Genomic DNA, 23,843 nt, shown 5'->3' with positions numbered 1-23,843 from the left:
GGTGGAAATGACCCAAACCCTTGCTCAAGGGCAATATCATGTGGACTGGCAGCAGAATGGGAATCACAATGGAAAGAAGTTCTCAGACTTTTTTTGTGAGGACATGTGTTATAAGATACTCAGGAGAAGAGGGAAACAAAAAGGCTGATGACTCCTCAGGTCACACTGGTGCGGAATTAAACTGTTTATGAAATTTCTGCAAGTATTGTGTGTCCTTAAGCTGACAGGCCTGGGGAAAAAAAGAAAAACAGTTAATTCACTAAGTTGTATCACAAAGAAATAATTTTGAAAAATACAGAAAATGTGTAAAATCAACCAAAATGTAGTTGCCATGGTTTAATGTACAATTACTTTAAAGTTATTGTCAACGTGAAAGTATTTTAAAGTAGGAATGGAATCACAGACATCCTTACACATTTTATGTGAAATATCAGGAAAGTTGTCTGAATTATCAAGAAATCTGTCCTAGATTCTCTTGATAGAAACATCTTTTTATTATATTATTTTATTTACTTGCTTCAGTATGACAGTTATATGAATAACTAAGCCTTTCAATAGTTCCCTCATCTGAGTCATTTTTTGGAATTTAATATTGTTAATGCAATGCAGGTGTTCCCAGTTTTAGTCTTTAGAGAGAAGAAACTGTCCCTGGGTCAAGGAAAAGTGTTAAATAGTAATTGGTTTTGGCAGGGAGATCTATCTTCATGTCCTAGCACCTTCTCCACTGGGGCGTTACTGTCACCATGACCTCCACCTCTTTCAGCAGCATTCCAAATGTGCAGTGCTGTGGGCCAGAAGATGTATCTTGTGACGTTCCCGTAGGTAGGTTTTGCTTCCTGGAGAAATACTACTGATTCACATCCGTTTTCAAGGTTGTTGAGGAGAAAAACGCCTTCTTTTCCAGTGCCTAAGTGAGACACAGCATTGTGCCTCTTCTTTAGCAGAAGACAGTACTCATTTGTTTTTCCTTCAAATAACGACATGAACTGCCTAATAACACTTTGTTCTTAACTATACTCCAAAGGTGGATAATTGGCACAAAATTGTTTTACATAAAATGGTACCCTCAATATTGACTGAAAACTAACTTAAACTAATTGCTCTAAGTTCAAAGCACTAAAACAGCAGGAAAGAAAGCTTGGTCTTTAAGTTGGCTCCGTGTATTTATGCTTCTAAAAATGACTCTACCATATTGGAAAATTTATAATCTGTCTTTCTATGATCATATCAAACTTCATAACCATTTTTTCTGTTACTAATAATTTTATTTTTAAACTAAACATTTAACTATCTCTGCGTAATTATTATAAAAACTTTAAATTGCTGAAATTATTACATTTTCTCCATTCACTATTTAATTTCTGGTCAACATTCACTTAGCCTAAGAAAGGATTGGAAAAGCAAAGAAATCATATAAAATTTAGATGCTATATAAGGCATTACTGAAGAAATAATCTACATTATAAATATTCATGAGATAAAATTATCCACACATAATTAAATTAATAATTTATTTTCACTTCAACTATTGATATACATATATTTTATTAAATAATAGAGCTATAGTGTTGTAACATAAATTTTTGTGTTTGAAGATATCAGAAAATATCCATTAAATTTAAGTGATATTAAAATGATGACATGTGGACATTTAAGTCAGTTTAATCATTATAATACCACCCATTTCCCCCAATATATCAGACATTCTTGGATATCCAAGGTAGTTTTGATTCTGACTTTTACCTTCTGCAAATGGCTATCATTGAAATATCACCATATTGTTTTAAATTATGTGTTTGCTTCTTCTCTTTTTATCATGTGAACTATTCGTGACTTGTGGCTATTTGTCTACATATTTAGGATAGCACAGACCACATGAGAGAATTTCAATGTTTGTTATATAACTGAATGTAAATGAATATGTTTATTCATAAAATGCTTGCTTATTTTTCAAATTGAATGCCTGATTCTCATTTATCATGGTAATGACACTGTTGACAGCCAAGGAAGGAGGCTTAATTGGGGTTTGGAAAGAAGCATTATAGAATTATTTGTTTGTCCTCGAATTACTTCATGCAAAAATTATTCCCAGTATTATGTATTTGACAAAGGTAAATAGCTTACCGTTCATTATTTTCCATGAGTTTATACCTTGCATGGCCAACATTAAACAATAAGCTACTCGAGGGAGGCAAGTTAACACTTCACTATACATCCAACATCACTATAGTACCTAGTGTATTACCTGCTTCAAAATAGGACTCAAATCATGTATTAACTATGCCTGCTCTAAAAGAGCAGCAAATACTATTTGTTAAATCCAACACTACACTCAGCCTTGCATATTAAAGTTTAAAAGACAGTTCCTTCTCAGTGTTTATAAACTAGTAGAGAAAGAATAGTTATCAAGGAATGAAAATGCATGGTGATAAACAGTGTGTTTGTGAAACTGAACCAGGTTTGGTTTAAGGAAGTTTTCAAAGAACTCATGTCGATGTTATGAACTAAAGAACAGTAGAGTGGAGTAGAGTAGATACTTAACAGTAAAATAAACTAGATCTAGTAAAGTACATACTTTAGAAAGTTGTGAGAGATTTCTAGGAAAAGTGGGAGGCACATGAACAACTGCTTTAGCAAAATAATAGCATGATAACATTTGTATTTAAGAAAATACCATTGCCTGTGTTTTGGAAAATGATTTGGTGAGAGTCAGACAAAAGTTGCTTCATACAACTCCACAAAAGAGTTATGTTGTCTTGATAATGTAGCATCACTGAGAATGGAGAGAATAGGACAGATTCAGACACTAGTAACATGATAGTCTTAACAGGACTTAGTCTTTCTATATATGTAAAGTTAGAGAGAAGATATATACATATTCTGCCTTAGAGAGTTCTTACCACTATGTCTTCAAGTATTGTCTATCTGTAGCTTGATGACTCCCCACAAAAACTTCCATCTGAGAGCTTCTATCCATCTAAAGACCTATATTTATCTGTTCTCAGTTACCTGTATTTCCATGATTCAAGGGCATCTCAAGTTTAATATATTCAAGACTCAATTTATTTTACCTGACAGACTTCTCCTATGTTTCCTGTCTTAAAGAATGGCACCAATATCTCTGAAGCTACTGAAGCCGAAAGCTGAATGATGATAAACCCTTAACATACTTCCTCTGTAATTGTGCATATGTGAAAAGACCTATTAAGATTATTTTGTTGTTGTCATTGTCTAAGACATTTCTGACTCTTTGCAACTCCATGGACTGAGGAATGCAGGCTTCCGTATCCCTCAGTTTTGTTACTAATTACCTGAATCTCTCCTCTTCTTTCCATTCTTGTTGACGCTTTAGTACAACCATAACTTTTGTGGAGTTCTGTGAAACAGCCTAGTAGTTGATCAGCTTTTGCCTTCACACTCACCAAACCACACTAGGTAGATGTTTAAGAAAATCAGTAAAACCAACCAGTCCTTGTCAAAGCAGCTTTCTTCCCTGTGATCATAAAAAATACTATTTCCAGGTAAAAATGGAAAACTTTAATTAGTATCTTTCACCAATATTTCCATAAAACTTTATAAAGCATGTGCTCAAAATAACTAAATCAAAATTGTGCAGTCAATAGACTTTGGATTTAATAGAATAGTTCCCCTAGCCTGGGCTTCCCTGGTTGCTCAGACAGTAAAGAATCTGCCTGTAATGTGGGAGACCCACGGTCCCTGGATCAGGAAGGTCCCTTGGAGAAGGAAATGGCAACCCACACCAGTATTCTTGCCTGGGAAATACCATGGAAAAAGGAGCCTGGTAGGCTACATCAGTCAGAATCAGACAGGACTGAGCAACTAACGTTTTATTTCCCCTAGCTTAGTACTTTCAAATAATTTGTGAGAAATTTAAGAATTAGCATCAACCTTATTGAAGTGGATGAAAATCATAGAGAACAAGCTTATATATACCCTTAGAAGCTCATGATGCTGATTCTATATAGTTTCTGTATAAGAAATATAGTTTCTGCACTGGATATACAAATGATCAAATTAAACTAAATTTCAAAATATATTGTAAATGTGTATCCAGAGTAAAAATAATTTTTTAAAAATATAAATTTATTTATTTTTATTGGAAGCTAATTACTTTACAATATTGTCGTGGTTTTGCCATACATTGACATGAATCTGCCACAGGTACACATGTGTTTCCCATCCTGAACCCCCCTCCCCCCTCCCTTCCCATCCCATCCCTCTGTGTCATCCCAGTGCACCAGCCCCGAGCACCTTGTCTCATGCACTGACCCTGGACTGACGATCTACTTCACAAATGTTAATATACATGTATCAGTGCCATTCTCCCAAATCATCCCAACCTCGCCCTCTCCCACGGAGTCCAAAAGACTGTTCTATACATCTGTGTCTCTTTTGCTGTCTCACATACAGGGTTATCGTTCAGTTCAGTTCGGTCGCTCAGTCGTGTCTGACTCTTTGTGACCCCACGAACTGCAGCACGCCAGGCCTCCCTGTCCATCACCAACTCCTGGAGTTCACCCAAACTCATGTCCGTTGAGTCAGTGATGCCATCCAGCCATCTCATCCTCTGTCGTCCCCTTCTCCTCTTGCCCTCAATCCCTCCCAGCATCAGAGTCTTTCCCAATGAGTCAACTCTTCACATCAGGTGGCCAAATTATTGGAGTTTCAGCTTTAGCATCAGTCCTTCCAAAGAACACCCAGAGCTGATCTCCTTTAGAATGGATTGGTTGGATCTCCTTGCAGTCCAAGGAACTCTCAAGAGTCTTCTCCAACACCACAGTTCAAAAGCATCAATTCTTCAGCACTCAGCTTTCCATATTTCTAAATTCCATATATATGTGTTATTATACTGTATTGGTGTTTTTCTTTCTGGCTTACTTCTGGAGCCTATTATACAGAGTGAAGTAAGCCAGAAAGAAAAACAATTTTTTAAAAAATATCTCTAAGATTTATCTTTACTTCTGTTAAATGTTAGTGCCTTTAATCATTAAAAGTGTAACGATTTACAATATCATATTAGTTTCAACAAAGGGATTCATTATTTTTAGGATTATACTCCTAAAAGTTATTATAAGATAATGGGTATAAATCCCAGTGATACTGTGCAATATTTCTCTCAATCCAGTATCCCAGTCTTATCCTTTTCCCTTCCCTCACCCCACCCTCTTCTGGTAACCAATAAGCTTGTTTTCCATATCTCTGAGTCTGTTTATGTTTTTGCTATATATATTTGTTGGTTTTACTTTTCATATTCCAAATATAAATGACATCATACTGTATTTATTTTTACTGTCCAGCTTATTTCACTAAGCATAACATTCTCTAGGTCCATCTTTGTTGCTGCAAATGGCAGAATTTCTTTCTTTTTTTTTTTTTTTTTTTGGATAAGTAAAATTTCAATACATAGATAGACACACAAACACATACACACACACACACACAGACCACATCTTCTTTATTCATTGTTGATAAATAAAGGTAGACTCTTAATACACTGTTGATGGACCCTCAGTTTTCTTCCATAGCTTTCTTTTTTTCTTTTTTTTGTCTTTCTCTGATTTTTTAAAATCTATTTTTAATTAAAGGATAATGGTTTTACAATATTGTGTTGGTTTCTGCCATACATCAACATGAATGAGTCTTGGATTTACATATGTCCTCTACCTCTTGAGCTTGGCTTTTGTAAATAGGAATGCTATGAATATGGAGGTGTGTGTATCTTTTTTAATTAATTTTTTTTCTTTGTCCATTTAGAATACACCCTCAGGAGTGAAATTATTGGATCATATGGTACTTCTATTTTTCGTATTTTTGTTTTAGAATCTGAAGTCACAAAATACTTCCCAGAGGACACTCAAGACAGTGGAGTATAGTTCATTAAGCTATCAGGTCCAAGGAAGGGGAATTTGTTCCCAACAAGGACCCCAATTATATAGGAGGACTCAGTTTTATACCTTTTGCTACATGGCTGGTTGCTGCTGCTACTGCTGCTGCTAAGTCGCTTCAATCATGTCTGACTCTGTGAAACCCCATAGACGGCAGCCCGTCAGGCTCTCCCATCCCTGGGATTCTCCAGGCGAGAATACTGGAGTGGGTTGCCATTTCCTTCTCCAATGCATGAAAGTGAAAATTGAAAGTGAAGTCGCTCAGTTGTGTCCAACTCTTAGCGACCCCATGGACTGCAGCCTCCAGGCTCCTCCATGGGAGGAGGAGCCCTCCATGTAATCCCTCCATGGGATTTTCCAGGCAAGAGTACTGGAGGGGTGCCATTGCCTTCTCCGTTACAACATGTAGGTGAGGAAGAATTAACAATTACAAGGTGCAGGTGCTATCATTAATCTAACTGAGACAACCTGACCTTTGCTTCCAATCTTTGTTTGCCTTCTGTGAGGAGGGGTTTCCTGGTTTTTCTTTAAGGATGGTTAACAGAGTTCAGACCCAGTTCACATCCTGCCTTGAGATGGCTGACCGTCTTCAGGATGAAATCCCTCTTGCCCTCCCCTCAACACTCTGAGAAACTTCTATACCGGATTCCACAGTGGCTGAACCAATTTATATTCCCATCATCAGCATTCCAGGGTTCTCTTTCTTTTCTCCACAACCTCATCAACGTTTGTAATTGTAGACATTTTGATGATAGCCATTCTGCCAGGTGTGGGGTGATATCTCATTGTTATTTTGATTTTCAATTCTGTCATAATTAATGATAGTGAGCATCTTTTTATGTGGCTATTATCCACCTGTATAGCTTCCTTTGAAAAATACCTATTCAAGTCTTTGCCCATTTTTTGATTGAGTTGGTTGGGTTTTTTTGTTTGTTTGTTTGTTTGTTTTTGAGATTGTCTTTAATGAGCTGTTTAGATATTTTGGATATCAACACTTTCTCAGTCTTATTGTTTGTAAATATTTTATCCCATTCCCTGGTTTGACTTCTTGTTTTGTCAGCGGTTTCCTTTGCTGTGCAAAAGCTTTTAAGTTTCATTAAGTCCCATTTCTTTATTTTTGCTTTTGTTTCTTATTGCTTTTGATGTGACTTGGCTCTGAATCCCATTAACCATCATTAAAGAAAAACCAGGAAACCCCCTCCTCACAGATGGCAAACAAAGATTTGAAAGTAAAGGTCAAGTTGTCTCAGATTAATGATATCGCCTGTACCTGCACGCTGTAATTGTTAATTCTTCTGCACCTGCATGTTGTAAAACTAATTACTAACATGTAACCAGCCAGAGCCAAAAAATATTGCCATGTTTTATGCCAAAAACTGTTCTGCCTATGTTCCCTTCTAAGAGTTTTATAGTTTGGGCCTTACATTTAGGTTTTTCATCTATTTTGAGTTTATTTCTGTATATGGTATTATGAGAAACAGTTGTAATCTTTTTCTTTGACACGTTGCTGTCCAGTTTTCCCAGCAGCACTTATTGACAAGACTGTCTTAACTTTGTTACATATTTTGTTTCTTTTGTTGTGTTGATTAACCATAGGTATGTGAATTTATTTCCAGGCTTTCTATTCTGTTCCATTGATTTATGTGTCTGTTTTGTGCCAATACATATTGTTTTGACCACCTGAGCTTCATAGGATTGTCTGGGAAGGTCGTATCTTCAACTTTGTTATTTTGTTTCCAGATTGCTTTGGCAATTCAGCATCTTTTCTGTTTCCATATGAATTTTAGGATAATTTGTCCTAGTTCTGTGAAAATGTCATGGGTATTTCCACAGAGATTGTATTATATCTGTACATTGCTTTGGGTAGTACAGACATTTTAGCAATATTACATCCAAACCAAGAGCATGGGTGATCTTTCCATTTATTTTTATCAACTTCAGTTTCCTTCATCAGTAGTCTATAGCTTCCAGATTATGAGTCTTTCATTACTTTGGTTAAGTTTACTCCTAGGTATTTTAAGTTTTGATGAAATTTTAAATAGCACTTCTTTACTTTCTCCTTCTGATATTTAATTACTAGTGTATGATGCTAAAGCTGAAACTCCAGTACTTTGGCCACCTCATGCGAAGAGCTGACTCATTGAAAAAGACTCTGATGCTGGGAGGGATTGAGGGCAGGAGGAGAAGGGGAACAGAGGATGAGATGGCTGAATGGCATCACCGACTTGATGGATGGGAGTTTGAGTGAACTCCGGGAGTTAATGATGGACAGGGAGGCCTGGCATGCTGTAATTCATGGGGTCACAAAGAGTCGGACACGACTGAGTGACTGAACTAAACTGAACTGAAAGAAGCAGCAGATTTCTGCATGTTAATCTTGTATACTGCACCTTTACTGAATTCATAATGATTTTTTTAATACTTTTTGGTGGAGACATCAGAGTTTTCTATATAAAGTTCCCTTAAACTGCTAATAGCGACAGTTTTACTCATTTCTTTGTAATTTGAATGTTTTTTATTTCTTTTCTTTTCTTTCTTTCTTTCTTTTTTTTTTTTTTTTTTTTTTGGTCTATTGTGGCTAGGATTCCAATACTATGCTAAATAAACATGCCAATAGTAAGCAATTTTGGCTTGTTCCTGAATTTAGAGGAAAGGCTTTCAGTTTTTCAGCATTGCATATTATATTGGCTATAGGTTTTTTGTAAATGGCCTTTATTATGTTGAGATATGTTTGTTCCCTCTATCCCTACTTTGGTGAGGTTTTTTGTTTTTCTTTTAATCAAGAATGGATGTTGACTTTTGTCAAATGATTTTTCTGCACCTATTGAGATGACCATGTGGCTTTTTTCTGACCTTTTGTTAATGTGTTGTATTACACTGATTGATTTGTGGATATCAAGTCATCTTTGAATCCTTGAAATAAAGCTAATTTGATCACAATATATGATATTGGATATATATCGGGTTTTGGAAATAACACCCTATGAAAGTGTTTGTTGTTCAGTCATGTCTGACTTTTTGGGACCCTATGTACTGTAACCTGCCAGGTTCCTCTGTCCATGGGATTCTCCAGGCAAAAAGACTGTGGTGGGAAGCCATTTCCTTCCCCAGGGGATCATCCTGACCGAGGGATAGAACCCAGGTCTTCTGCATTGCAGTCAGATTCTTTACCACCTGTCTGAGTCATCAGGGAAGCCCCTAGTACTGGAGAGAGTTGCCATGCCCTCCTCCAGGGGATCTTCCCAACCTAAGGATTGTACCCAGGTCTCCTGCATTGCAGGGGGATTCTTTACCAACTGAGATACCTAGGTACCTATTGAGTTCAACTGGCCCTTTTAATCTCTCATTGGATTCTATTTGCTAATATTTTTCAGGATTTTTGTATCTATATTTATCAAAGATATTGGCCTGTGATTTTCTCTTTTTGTACTGTGTGTTTGATTTTGGTATCAGGGTAATTGTGGCCTCATGGAATACATTTGGAAATGTTACAAACTCTTCAATTTTTTGACATAGTTTGATAAGGTTAGATATTAATTCTTCTTTATATATTTGATAGAATATCAAATTTGTTGGCTGGAAGTTTTATAGGTTAGTGTTTCACTGCTAGTGTTCAGTTTGTTCAAATTGTCTTTGTTCTTGCTTCATTTCTTGGCAGGTTGTATGTTTCCAGATATCTGTCCATTTCTTTTGGATGTCCACTACATTGATGTATAGCTACTCATAGTATTCTTTTCTGATTTTGTTTCTATCTCTTGGTAGTGGTTTTTATTTATCCACTTTCATTTCTTATAATTTTTATTTGGGTACTTTGTTTCCTTCTTAGTAAAACTGGCTAATGACTTATCAATTTTATTTTTTCAAAAACCTCCATCTTGTGTTCGTTTATCTTTCATATTATTTTTTTATTTTCTATTTATTTTCTTTCTCTTCATTAATTTTTTAATTCTGCTTATTTTAAGCTTTGTTCTTCTTTTCCTAATCTTTTAGGTGGTAGGTTAGGTTGTTAACTTGAAATTTTTCTTGTTTCTTGAGGGATGTGTGTATTACTATGAACTTCTCTCTTAAAATTGCTTTTGGTAAATCCCATGGACTTTGGAAAGCTGTGTTTCTATTTTCTTTTGTCTTAAGGTATTTTATGAATTCTTCTTTGATATCATCATTGACCCATCATTTTTATAGTAGCTTTTTGTTTAGTGTTGAGAGGGCAACAGGCAGGAAGGCTAGGGGGCCCCAAACGGAGGAAATAGACTGCAAGTGTTAGACAGTTTTTCTCTGTCTCTTCAGCAGCAGGAGGAAAAAAACTGTAAGTGCCAGATTTTTTTTTCCCTTCTCTATACAAAATTAAAAGATTTCTTTTAAAATTCTGTGTTCCATTACAACACCTGGTTCCACCTGAATTTAACTTTTCTCAACCCTTGAGCTTTTCTTATGGAAATATTTTTCTTAAGCTGTGTTAATGAACTATGTACTTAGCTTAGACTCTGTCTTTCTTCAAGTCTGTTCCACCTAAGACTCAGAACCAACTGGACAAACCAGTGTATTTTAACCAACAAACCAGTATGTTTTACTTATGCAAATGTTCACCTAACCTATGTTGATGAGACTGTATTAGTTTAGAAACCTCTTTCTTCAAGATTCATATCAATTATTTCATGGCCCAGGATGACTAACCTTGTGCCAATGTTATCTCAGAATCCATGTTATGTTGTGAGGGACCTGGTGCCACTCTCTGAGTTTTAGGACATTTTCTTTGTCTAATTAGCAGCCTGCTGGTAGATATATAACTTCCTGCTAAAGACTAGCAGGGGGGCACTCTTTCTGACCCCTTCTGATGTCTGTTGTCAGAAGTGCTCTCTATCTTTTATACTTTACTAAAACTTTATTACACAAAAGCTCTGAGTGATCAGGCCTCGTCACTGGCCCCAGATTAAATTCCTCTCCTCCAGAGGCCAAGAATCCCACTGTCTTTCATGGCTCAGCAACAACCTTTCAGTATTTGCATACCTGTTCTTTTCCCATTTTTATTTATGTCATTTGGTTTCTAGTTTCATACAATTTTGGTCAATCAAAGTCCTTGATATAATTTCTATCCTCTCAAATTTATTGAGACTTGTACTGTGGCCTAGCATGTAATCTATCTTGAAGAGCAATTTATGGGCACTTGAAAAGAACATGTATTCTTCTGTTTTTGGATATAATGTCCTATAGGTACTTATTGACTTCAACTGGCCTATTGTTTCATTTCATACCACTGTTTAAGAAAATTTAAAAGAAAACCTTTTAACTTTCTATCTAGATGATCTGTCCATTAATATAAGATTTTTTTGTCAAACCCAGGAAAATAAACCTAAAATAACATAAGCATACTGCTAAGGAAAATCAAGCCACAAGGGAAGAAGCAAAAAGAAGAAATAAGCAGAGAAAAACTGAAAAAAATAATTAGAAAACAAGTAATAAAATGTCAATAAGAGCATATCTATCAATAATTACTTTAAATGTCAGTGAATGATCCAATCAAAAGATACAGAGTAGATGGTTGGATTTAAAAAATCCAATTCTTTCTACTTACTTACTTCAAGGTATAACTTCAGATCCAAAGACACACACAGACTAAAAATGAGGGAATGGAAAAAGATATTTCATGCAAATAGATATGATAAGAAAGAGGGGATAACAACATATTTCTTTTAAGCAAATTCTAGAACAAAAATGATGAAAGCCATTATATAATGATAATGGATACAAAGAGACAATCAATACAAAGGAAGGAGATAAACTCTGTTCACATGTATGCACCAAATATTAGGCACACCAAAACATATAAAACAAATACTAAAAGACATAAAGGGAGAAATGGCAACAATACAATAATAGTAGGAGACTTTAAAATCACAGTTATATTAAAGAACAGATCATCTGTTCATTATATCTAATATAGGTTTTTTGATTTTTATTACCAAGGGGTTCATATATGATAAGTTACTTGTTTTTCCTTTGTTTCTAAACAATAATCTTGCTAGGTAGAGTATCCTAGATTATAGATTTACCCTTCCAGCACTTTGGATATATGATACCATCTCTCTTCTGGTCTGTAAATCTTCCTTAAGTCAGCTGATAGCTGAACAGAAATTTCCCTTGTATATGACTCTTTTGTTTTCTCTCTTCTTTTTAGAACCTCTTTTTATCTTTAACTTTTGCAGTTTTACTTGTGATATTTCTTGATGTGGTTTTTAGGGGTTAATCTTGTTTGGAATGCTCTCTGCTTTCTAAACCTTGATATCTGTCTTTCTTCAGGTTCATGAAGTTTGTAGCCATAATTCCTTCAAACACATTTTTGATTTCTTCTGTCTCTTTTCTCTGGGACCCCATTTTATGTTTAATGTTATCACAGAGATCTCTTAAACTGTTTTCATTTTTTGTGTTTCTTTTTGCTATTATAATTGGGTGATTTAAATGTATATTTTTGATTAGAAAAACATTTTATGAAGTAAAATAGCTATATTTGAAAGATATTCAAAACACATAAAATGAATTATTAAAAATGTAAAAAATATTGTATTTTGTATTTAAGCTATCGTTTAATGAGTGATCACAATTAATTGACATACCTAAAATATTCATCATGTTTCATAAAAAACATACATAATATCATTAAGGAACTTGTGTCTTAAATACACTTTTATTTTAAAAAGTGAAAATACTCCTTATTTTTAACTCCATGAAATCTACAATTTGCTGTTCTTGGAAAGAAAGAAAAGATCCACAGACTTCCTCTGCATATGCTTGATCAACTTTCCTAATACAAGGGAAAACACTAGGCATCTGCCCACATCAAGAATAGTGCTTTGTGAGTGGCTCTGCCTGGAATTCTCCCTTCCTTAAAATACATGGATATTTATCCCTTCTCTCTTTATGTTGACTTTTAAATGTCAATTTCTCTTTTCCTGATCACCTTAAAGATAAAATTTCACTTCTATTATCAAGGTTGCTTTTTATTTTTTATCTACACTGCTTACTTTCCTTATTTTGCTTCATAGTAGCAACCACATCAAACATAATACATATTGTCTTTATTTGCTCATGGTCAAGCTTCCCCCTCTAATATGTGATCCTTTTAGATTACAGATTTTATTGACTGCTTTGGTCACTGCTATATCCCTAAAGATCAGGACAGCTGCATGTTAAATAGTAAATGCCCAATGCATGCATATTTGTGGGAAATGATGTTGTTTTATTTCTAATACTCAAATTTATTGACTAAAAAAGTAAGTGAAGAATTCCCATTAGCTATAAGGCTTAAAAATTCTGTCTTGAGATAAGAAATGTTAACTAGCTTATTCATATTTCATAAATATTGTATCATTTTTAGTGTAGTAAAATATATTATTGGAACATATAAATTAGAAAAATCAAATCTTAATAACTTTATATTCCAAGAAATCTGTCTTTGTTAATTGAGGGATGCCTTGGAAACCAATACTGTTCTCCAATATCATTAATATCTTTCCCCAAACAAATAATATCTTACAAAAGCACTTTCTGTTTAAAATCCTCAGTGTGACAAAATGTCTTTAAGAGGAATGGTTAAAGGCATAAACTCTGAAGCAGAAAGCCTCAGGTTAAAGCCCAGCTCTTCCATTTATTCACTATACAGCCTTGAAAGAGACCCTTAATCTCGCTGTCTAGTTCCCAGACCTGCAAAATAAGAATAAAATGAATCATTTAACTATTACTACCTCATATGATTGCTATGTGAATTTAATTAATCAATGCAGGTAAAAGCCTATAGAACAAAGTCTAGTGAATAGTATGTAAATACATGCACAGAATATTATTTTTTAGGAATTTTTTTTAAAAATTCTACCTCCCTATATCTCCCCTCCCTTCAAATTTATTTATTTTTATTTTATTTTATTTTTTTATTTTTTATTTTTTTTTAAATTTTAAAATCTTTAATTCTTACATGCGTTCCCAAACATGAACCCCCCTCCCACCTCCCTCCCCACAACATCTCTCTGGGAGAATGGGAATTCTAACATGTATACTGTCATGTAAGAATTGAATCGCCAGTCCATGTCTGACGTAGGGTGCAGCTTGCTTGGGGCTGGTGCATGGGGATGACCCTTCAAATTTAAACATTTGCTTCCCAGACAGAAAGTGATTTTTGGAGTCATGTATCAAAGGGCATATGAAGATAGAAGTATGAAAAAGTAAATGAGTGGATTCAAAAGAGATTTCATGAAGCTGGACAATCTATTTAATCTCAGTTTATGCATGACAATGATATATTTTTTAAAAAAATATATCATAACATCACAAGCTATGAATTTGAACCCTTGTTTTTCTTCTTGTGTCTCTTTGGGAAATTGATTTTCCTGTGCTCAACAATAAAATGGAGACAATTATACTTGCATTAAATAGCTTGAGTAAATTGCTGCAAGGATAACATATATTGCTACTAGTGAAAAGCAGTTTATGGTGACGGTAACCCACATGCCTTTCTCTCCAGGGCTTTCTATTGGAGTTCAGCTTCAAAGAAGTTCATGATTTATAGAACTGCCAACTTCACCGGGAATGATTGTTTATATATTGCAAAGTTGTTCAGTTCAGTTCAGTCACTCAGTCCTGTCTGATTCTTTGCAACCCCATAGACTGCAACATGCCAGGCCTCCCTGTCCATCACCAACTCCCAGAGCTTACTCAAACTCATGTCCACTGAGTTGGTGATGCCATCCAACCATCTCACCCTCTGTTGTCCCATTCTTCTCCTGGCTTCAATCTTTCCCAGCATCAGGTTATTTTCAAATGAACCAGTTATTTGCATCAGGTTGCCAAAGTCGGAGTTTCAGCTTCAGCACCAATGCTTCCCATGAATATTCAGGACTGATTTCCTTTAGGATGGACTGGTTGGATCTCCTTGCAGTCCAAGGGACTCTCAAGAGTCTTCAACCCCACAGTTCAAAAGCATCAATTCTTCAACGCTCAGCTTTCTGTGTAGTCCAAATCTCACATCCGTACATGACTACGGGAAAAACCATAGCCTTGACTAGATGGACCTTTGTTGGCAAAGTAATGCTTCTGCTTTTTAATATGCTGTCTTTGTTGGTCATAACTTTTCTTCCAAGGAGTGAGTGTCTTTTAATTTCATGGCTGCAGTCACAATCTGCAGTGATTTTGAAGCCCCAAAACATAAAGTCTGCCACCGTTTCCTCTGTTGGAACATACATAATTAACTGACAAGTCTATGTGGTTCACAAGAGACATATTTAAGATGGAAGGGCACAGGCAAGAAGAAGGTTAAGAATCAAAAAAGTTATAACATGAAAATTCTAAATTAAACAAAAATAAAAAGTGCTTGTAGCTATATTACTTTCCAACAAAATAGACTTTAAGGATAAAACAAAGTGAAGCTGACTAAAATTATGGTCATTTTATAATGACCATAATTATTTCAGAAGGAAAATATAGAATTTTAATTTAGCTTATACTTGAGAATGTAGCTGCAAATTTTCTGTTTAAGTGCTGGTTCTGTCATTTTCAGCTTGAGAAATAAACTCTATCTCAAATAAGAAAAACATGTAGGAAAGCTACTGATTAGCTCCTAAGGCTGGCAGAAAGTTTACAAAATTAGATACACAGAAAGAAAGACAGCAATGCTAAGTTTCAGCTACTGCATCATGATTATAATGCAAAGGAGTCAGGTTACAATGTCACGTGGACACAGCTGGAGCAGCTGACACCAACACTATAGCTGGATATAGCTGCTGACACCACTGGATTTCCTAGGCAATTCTGGAGAATCTACATGGGTGAGTTAATCCTAGACCTTTCTTATCACTTGAAAAAAGGATCCCAAGAATCCTAATCATCAAATCCTTTCAGGCTAGAAATTGATAGATACATGCAAACATATATAAATTTTTTCTAAATGGATAGTCATTGAGAAAATTCAGAAAAAAAATACATACAAGTAAAAATTTGCTTTTGCAAATAACAGAACAAACATGGCCTCTACAACTACAACTACAGCACAAGGCTAAAATATTCAACTTTTCATGGAAATTACTACCCTGGTGGATTTCAACTTCTTTATTCATGCCTAACTTGAATAAATTCCTGACATTCATTCATCAGTAGGGAAGGTGGCAAAAATATCATTAAATAATTCAAAGTGCAAAATCCAGTCTCCAAAACAATTAATAGACTGTCTCAACTTTCTTCCATTTTATCAGGCCACTATCGATATAGAGTTCTGTGATCCTTCGGCCTAAAATAATCACCATAGCAGAGCGTGCAATTTGACAGGACAAAAGACAACTTGACAGCCATTCCTCAAACAAGCATAGACTGCCCTTCCAGTGCTAAGCTGAATTTGACATTTTAATTTAAAAGGTATTAACATAGATACACACACATACACACACACTCGTGTACATGCACACACACACACACACACACACACACACACACATACTCTGCTATTGCAAAATCAGTGTTATCTTACCTTAACCAAAAAGAAAAAAATCTGATATCCAAAAGGCAGATTTTTTGTAAGAAATATATTATGGCTCTATATCCATGAATCCTGATAAATTAAAAAAATAATATATTATAATTAGTTTACTATTGTAATGTATCTCATCACTACAGAAAATAATAATAACTAGTAAGAATCAAGAAGGAATTACTCTAAGTACAGAATTCAAATTCCTGTTGCTATAATTACTTACCAACTTAAGTGAAAGGATGTGTAAGTGTGCATGTGCATGACTGTTATAACACATTAATGAACAGGAATCAAAAATATATCAAAAAGCATTGCATTAGTTTTATTTTTAAGAAGGAAAACCTTAATTTGCTAATGAGAATTATTTAGAGAAATATAAATAGCATTATATTTGGTTTTACAGAACAACTAGCACATAAATTCAAACAGAACATATTTAATAAGTAAAATAAAATTTAGTGTCACTATAGGAACTATTCAATCAAATAAGGCAGAGGCATAATCTAAAAGCATCAAATTGACTAAAATAGCAATTTTCAGTATATCCTGCACCATCTTGCCCATGAAATCAGCCATTTGACATCCAGAGTCAGCCAACAGCTGGTCTTGTCCCAGTTGGTTGAATCATGAATATGGAACTGACTAAGGAATCCAAGCATCTCAGGTTTACCATGGGGGCCTTGTGGAGAGATTTGAGGGAGGAGTATAACCAATCCCTCATGGATGCCAAGGAATTATTGTACTTCTTTTCAATATACTGTCTTACCATATTGCATTTTGTTAGGAAAATAAAAGGAAAAATTTCATTAATTCCAAATTAGTTGCATTTTTAGAAACTATGCTAAAATTGGAGTCGTTGAAGGAGAAAGACAACCAAATACGTTAACTGTAATTTTTACTACATCTTTGCTATATGAGAACAATTTAAAAAATAAAAAAGATGCCTCTGTGAAAACAAGAAACAAAAATTTATAAGATAGATTGGGAAAGGTTACTAGAGTTTGGTATGACTTGACTCTAAACATTGTTGAAAAATCTGTTGAAATTTTTGGCCAGGATGGAGAAACTGAGGTTGCCTTAATTATAGGACTGGATGCAGCATAATTAAGACTGGGGCTGTAATTAAGCCCATGATGAATAATTGAATGTTTGTTGAATGAGTGAATAGCCACTGGCTGGCCAATTTGGATTTAGCAAGAGTTCAGGAAACAGAAGTTGAGAGCTAAGACATTGGTTGTGTCACTGGAAATTTTTCAGTCTATCAGAATCTTTTACCGAATACAATTCTATTTTTTTCTTTCCTTCCATGTTATTAATTTCAGTAAAGTTTCAGGAATACAAAAGCAACATTGAAGTATCAGTTGCATTTCTATACATTAAGCATAAACTCTCAGAAAAAAAAAGAAATTAAGAAAACAATCATTTTTATAATAACATCATGTTTGGGAATGCATGTAAGAATTAAAGATTTTAAAATTAAAAAAAAAAAGAATAAAATACTTGAGGATTAATTTAACCAAGGAAGTTAAATACTTGTACATTGAAAACTACAAGAAATTAAGGGAAGAAATTGAAGAAAATATACATGAATGGAAAAATAGTATATGTTCAAGTATTGCTATTGTTGTTTGTCTAAGTCATGTCTGACTCTTTTTTGACTCTGTAACCCACCAAGCTCCTCTGTCCATGGGATTTCCCATGCAAAAATACTGGAGTGGGTTGCCATTTCCTTCTCCAGATGGATTCTTCATCTCCTGCATTGGCAGGCAGTTTCTTTACTGCTGAGCCAATAAGGAAGGTCTGTTTGAAGAATTAGTATTGTTAAAACATCTGTTGGAGAAGGAAATGGCAACCTATTCCAGTATTCTTGCCTGGAGAATCCCATGGACGGAGGAGCCTGGTCAGCTATAGTCCACAGGGTTGCAAAGAGTCGGACACGACTGAGCGACTTCACCATCACCAAACATCTGTACTAGAAAAAGTAATTTACAGATTTAATAAAATCCATGGCAAAATTTCAATGGCATTTTTCACAAATGTTGGAAAAATAATCCTAAGAATCAAATGGAACCACAAAGATTCAAAATAGCTAAAACAATCTTGTGAAAGAAGAAAAAAAGTTATAGGCATCATACTTTAAATTTTCTATTTGTACTACAAAGCTATAATATAACAATCAAGACAGTATGATACTGGCATATAAAGAAACACATAGACCAACAGAACAGAATGAAGACCCTCAAATAAACCCACAATGTATAATCAAATGATCTTTAACAAAGGTGCCAAGAATATAAGGTGGGGAAAAAATAACCTCTTCAATGAATACTGTTGAGAAAATTGCATATTCATATACAAAAGAATGAAATTGGACACTTATCTTACACCATGTACAGAAATCAACTTTAATTAAAAACTTAGACAGACTTTAAATTGTAAAACTCCTAGATTAAAAAAATAAAAATAATTTCTACCTTGGTCTTTACAATGAATTTTTTATATGATACAAAAGCACAGGCAACTAAGAAGAATGAACAAAGGAAGTAATCAATAAAATTTCCTATGGAATGGGAGAAAATATTTGTAAACCATATGCCTGATAAAGGATTAATATCCAAAATATATAAGAAAATTCTATCACTCAGTAACGAAAACTAAGCACATTAAAAATGAGCAACTGGAGAAACTAGAACCATAGGCTAGTGGTGGGGAGTCCTGCACTTCCTCCTACATCCCTATCACCACTGCCACCACGCGTGGAGGTCTCCTCCTGCAGGATGAGGCTCCCAACTTCGAGGCAAGTACTACCATCAGCTTCATCCGTTTCCATGACTATCTGGGAGACTCATAGGTAATTCTCTTCTCGCACCCTCGGGATTTTACCCCAGTGCGTACCACGGAACTCGGCAGAGCAGCAAAGCTGGCACCAGAATTTGCCAAGAGAAAAATTAAGATGATTGCTCTTTCCATAGACAGTGTGAAAGACTATCTTGCATGGAGCAAGGATATCAACACTTACAATGGTGAAGAGCCACAGAAAAGTTATGCTTTCCCATCACTGATGATAAGAATGGGGACCTTGCCATCCAGTTGGGCATGCTGGACCCAGCAGAGAATGACAAAAAGGGCATGCCTGTGACCGCTCATGTGGCGTTTGTTTTTGGTCCTGATAATAAACCAAAACTGTCCATCCTCTACTCAGCTACCACTGGCAGGAACTTTGATGAGATTCTCTTTCCAGCTGAGAGCAGAGAAGAAGGAGGTCACCCTGGTTGAATGGAAGAACGGGGACAGCATGATGGTCCTTCCAACCATTCCTGAAGAGGAAGCCAAAAAAATTTTCCCTAAAGGAGTCTTCTCACCAAAGAGCTCCCATCTGGCAAGAAATACCTCTACTACACCCCTAGCCATAGGCTCGCTATGGAGTTGGTGCTGGAGCTGCCCTCCTAACACTGTGAGCCAGAGGACGGCGGCTGTCCATCATGTTTCCCCGCAGCAAGCCATTAAAAATATTCTGATGTGATGACAGCCAAGGTCTTTAGGTTGCTACTCTGGCTTATTAAATGAAAATGGTTCTAAAAATCCCTTGGGGTCATTTGTGCCTTCATCAGCTTTCTCCTCTGTTCATATATCTTTGCACTCTCTGCTGACTCTCTTTGAAATTTGAGACTCATCTTGAATCTCTGCAGGGTTTATGACCAAGAGGTGATATCAGTTTATGGTTGAAAAAGCCTGCTTTGCTCCATCATAGTGTCAGCTGAAATGCTCATTTCACTTTTTAAAACCTGAATGGAAAAAACAGGGCAGGGTGGGGGGCGGGGCGGTCCTAAGATGGCAGAGGAATAGGACAGGGAGACCACTTTCTCCCCAACAAATTCATCAAAAGAACATTTGAATGCTGAGTAAATTCCACAAAACAACTTCTGAATGCCGGCAGAGGACATCAGGCACCCAGAAAAGCAGCCCATTGTCTTTGAAAGGAGGCAGGAAAAAATATAAAAGATAAAAAGAGACAAAAGAGGTAGGGATGGAGATCTGTCCTGGGAAGGGAGTCTTAAAAAAGAGAGAAGTTTCCAAACACCATGTAACACTCTTACTGGTGAGTCTGTGGTGAGCCTTGGAACCTCAGAGAGCAAAATAACAGGGAGGAAAAATAAATAAATAATTAAAACCCATAGATTACATGCCCAATGGTAACTCCCATCAGAGAAGCAGTACAGACACCCACATCCACCACTAGCAAGCGGGGGCTGAGTAGGGAGGCACGGCCTGTATTGCTTAGATTAAGGAACGGACCTGAATGCCCCAAGGGAAATCTGAGGAACTAACTTGGGATAGCAAACCAGACTGTGGGATAGCTACCCTGCATAAAGCCCTAACCTAAGACACTGCCAGGCCCGCTCAAAGAACAAAGGACTGAGCAGAGCTAGCCAGCTGTGGACCAGCCCATTTCCCACCGGAGACAGGCAGGCGAGGGCAGCCAGAGCTGGAAGGGGGCAATCACAGCCCCACAGAGGCATCATCTACCAAACTGCAAGCAGGCTTCATTGCTAACCAAGACTTCTTGGGATTCTGGATGGTCAACATCTGTCTGAGAAGGCGTGCTGGTTGTACACCCAGAAAACTGGGCAGCAATAAGTTGCAGCAACTGTGCTCGCCAAACACCAGGTCACCTGAGCTGCTTGGACCTGGAAAGGGCACAAACACAGGCTCAACTGAGTCTGCGTTTCTGTGGAGTACCTGAGAACCTGAACCTGAGCGGCTTAGACCTGGGAAGTGCATACAACCCAGGGCCACCCTCAGATGGTTCCCAGCAGAGCAACCTAGAGCCTAAGCAGTGTAGACAGGGAAGGCACACACGCCGTGAGTGGGGGCAAACCCAGTGTGGCTGAGACACTGCAAACACTCCCCACAGACACCAGTGTTATTTGTTTGCAGTGTTCCTCCCTCCCCATAGTACAACTGAACAAGTGAGCCTAAAAAAAGTGTCAACCACTGCCCCCTTGTGTCAGGGCAGAAATTAGACACTGAAAAGACCAGCAAACAGAAGAAGCAAAACAGAGGGAACCACCTTGGAAGTGACAGGTGCAACAGATTAAAACCCTGTAGTTAGCACCGACTACATAGGAAGGGGCCTATAGATCTTGAGAATTATAAGCTGGATCAAGGAACTATCTGAAAATGAACTGACCTTACACTGTCCACAACACCACCAGAGAAAGTCCTAGATATATTATTATCTTTCTTTAAATTAAAAATATAATACATATATTTTTAAGTTCTCTATTACTTCTTTAATTTTCATTTTATAACCTACTATTACTTTGCAAAAAAGACCTCTTTTTAAAAGCAAACTTCATATATATACATATATATATTTATAATTTTTGTGACTTTTTTCTTTAATATTGTATTTTTGAGAATCCAAACTCTACTCTAGATTTTTAATCTTTGCTTTTTGGTTTTTGTTATCAATTTTGTACCTTTAAGAACCCAATCTTCAGTACCCATTTTTACTTGGGAGTGAGATTACTGGCTTGACTTCTTTGACTTCTCTCTCCCCCTTTGGACTCTCCTTTTTCTCCATCAGTTCACCTCTATCTGCTCCCTCGCCCTTCTCTTCTCTACCAAAGTTTGTGAATCTCTTTATGTGTTCCAGACTGTGGAAAACACTTAGGGAACTGATTACTGGTTAGATCTGTCTCTCCCCTTTTGGTTCCCCCTTTTATCCTATTGGCCACCTCTGTCTCCTTCCTCCCTCTTCTCTTCTTTATGTAACTCTGTGAAAATCTCGGAGGGATCCAGTCTGTGGAAAACACATAGGGAAGTGTTTATCGGCTAGCTTGTTCTCTTCCCTCTTGATTCCCCCTCTTCTCCTCCTGAGAAGAAGGCAGTGGCAACCCACTCCAGTACTCTTGCCTGGAAAATCCCATGGACGGAAGAACCTGATAGGCTGCAGTCCATGGAGTCGCACACAGTTGGACATGACTGAAGCGACTTAGCTTCTCCTCCTGTCACCTCTATCTCACTCCTCTGTCTTCTCTTCTCCCTGTAACTCTGTGTACCTCTCTGGGTGTCCCTCACTGTGGAGAAACTTTTCATCTTTAACCTAGATGTTTTATCATAAGTGCTGTATAGATGGAGAGGTCTTGAGGCTACTGTAAGAATAAGACTGAAAACCAGAGGCAGGAGGCTTAAGTTAAAATCCTGAGAACACCAGAGAACTCTTGACTTCAGGGAACATTAATCGATAGGTGCTCATCAAATGCCTCCATACCTACACTGAAACCAAGCACCACCGAAGGGCCACCAAGTTCCAGAGCAAGACATACCATGCAAATTCTTCAGCAACACAGCAACATAGCCTTGAGCTTCAATATATAGGGTGCCCAAAGTCACTCCAAATCCACTGACATCTTATCACTCATAATTGGACACTTCATTGCACTCCACAGAGAAGAAATCCAGTTCCACCAGAACACCGACACAAGCTTTCCTAATCAGGAAACCTTTACAAGCCACCTGTCCAACCCCACCCACAGCAAGGAAACTCCACAAAAAAAAGAACTCCACAAACTGCCAAAATACAGAAAGGCCACCCAAAACACAGCAATATAAACAAGATGAAGAGGCAGAGAGATACCCAGCAGGTAAAGGAACAGGATAAATGCCCACCAAACCAAACAAAAGAAGAAGATATAAGGAATCTACTTGATAAATAATTCCAAATAATGATAGCGAAATGATCCAGTCTTGAAAACGAAATGGAGTTACAGATAAATAGCCTGGAGATAAGGATTGAGAAGATGCAAGAAAGGTTTAAAAAGGACCTACAAGAAATAAAAAAGAATCAATATATAACAAATAATGCAATAACTGAGATCAAAAACACTCTGGGAGGGAACCAACAGTAGAATAATGGAGGCAGAAGAGATGATAAGTGACGTAGAAGATAGAATGGTAGAAATAAATGAATCAGAGAGGAAAAATGAAAAACGAATTAAAAGAAGTGAGGACACTCTCAGAGACCTTTGGGACAATGTTAAATGCCCCAACATTCAAATCATAGGAGTCCCAGAAGAAGAAGACAGAAAGACCATGAGAAAATACTTGATGAGATAATAGTTTAAAACATCTCTAAAATGGGGAAGGAAATAATCACCCAAGTCTAAGAAACCCAGAGAGTCCCAAACAGGATAAACCCAAGGCAAAACACCCCAAGACACATGTTAATCAAATTAACAAAGATAAAACACAAAGAACATATATTCAAAGCAGCAAGGGAAAAACAACAAATAATGCACAAGGGGATTCCCATAAGGATAACAGCTGATCTTTCAATAGAAACTCTTCGGGCCAGAGAAGGAATGGCAAGACATACTTAAAGTGATGAAAGAAAATAACCTACAGCCCAGATTACTATACCC

The 23,843-nt window shown here is 36.5% G+C and overlaps 1 pseudogene; it reads left to right on the top strand.

The window, feature by feature from the left end:
- Window positions 744-19,866, top strand: LOC102173823 (annotated as a pseudogene).

Source organism: Capra hircus, chromosome 6 (assembly GCF_001704415.2).
Source record: "Capra hircus breed San Clemente chromosome 6, ASM170441v1, whole genome shotgun sequence".
NCBI lineage: Eukaryota > Metazoa > Chordata > Mammalia > Artiodactyla > Bovidae > Capra > Capra hircus.
The sequence above is the reverse complement of the archived record's forward strand: the minus strand, read 5'-3'. Positions and strand labels throughout refer to the sequence as shown.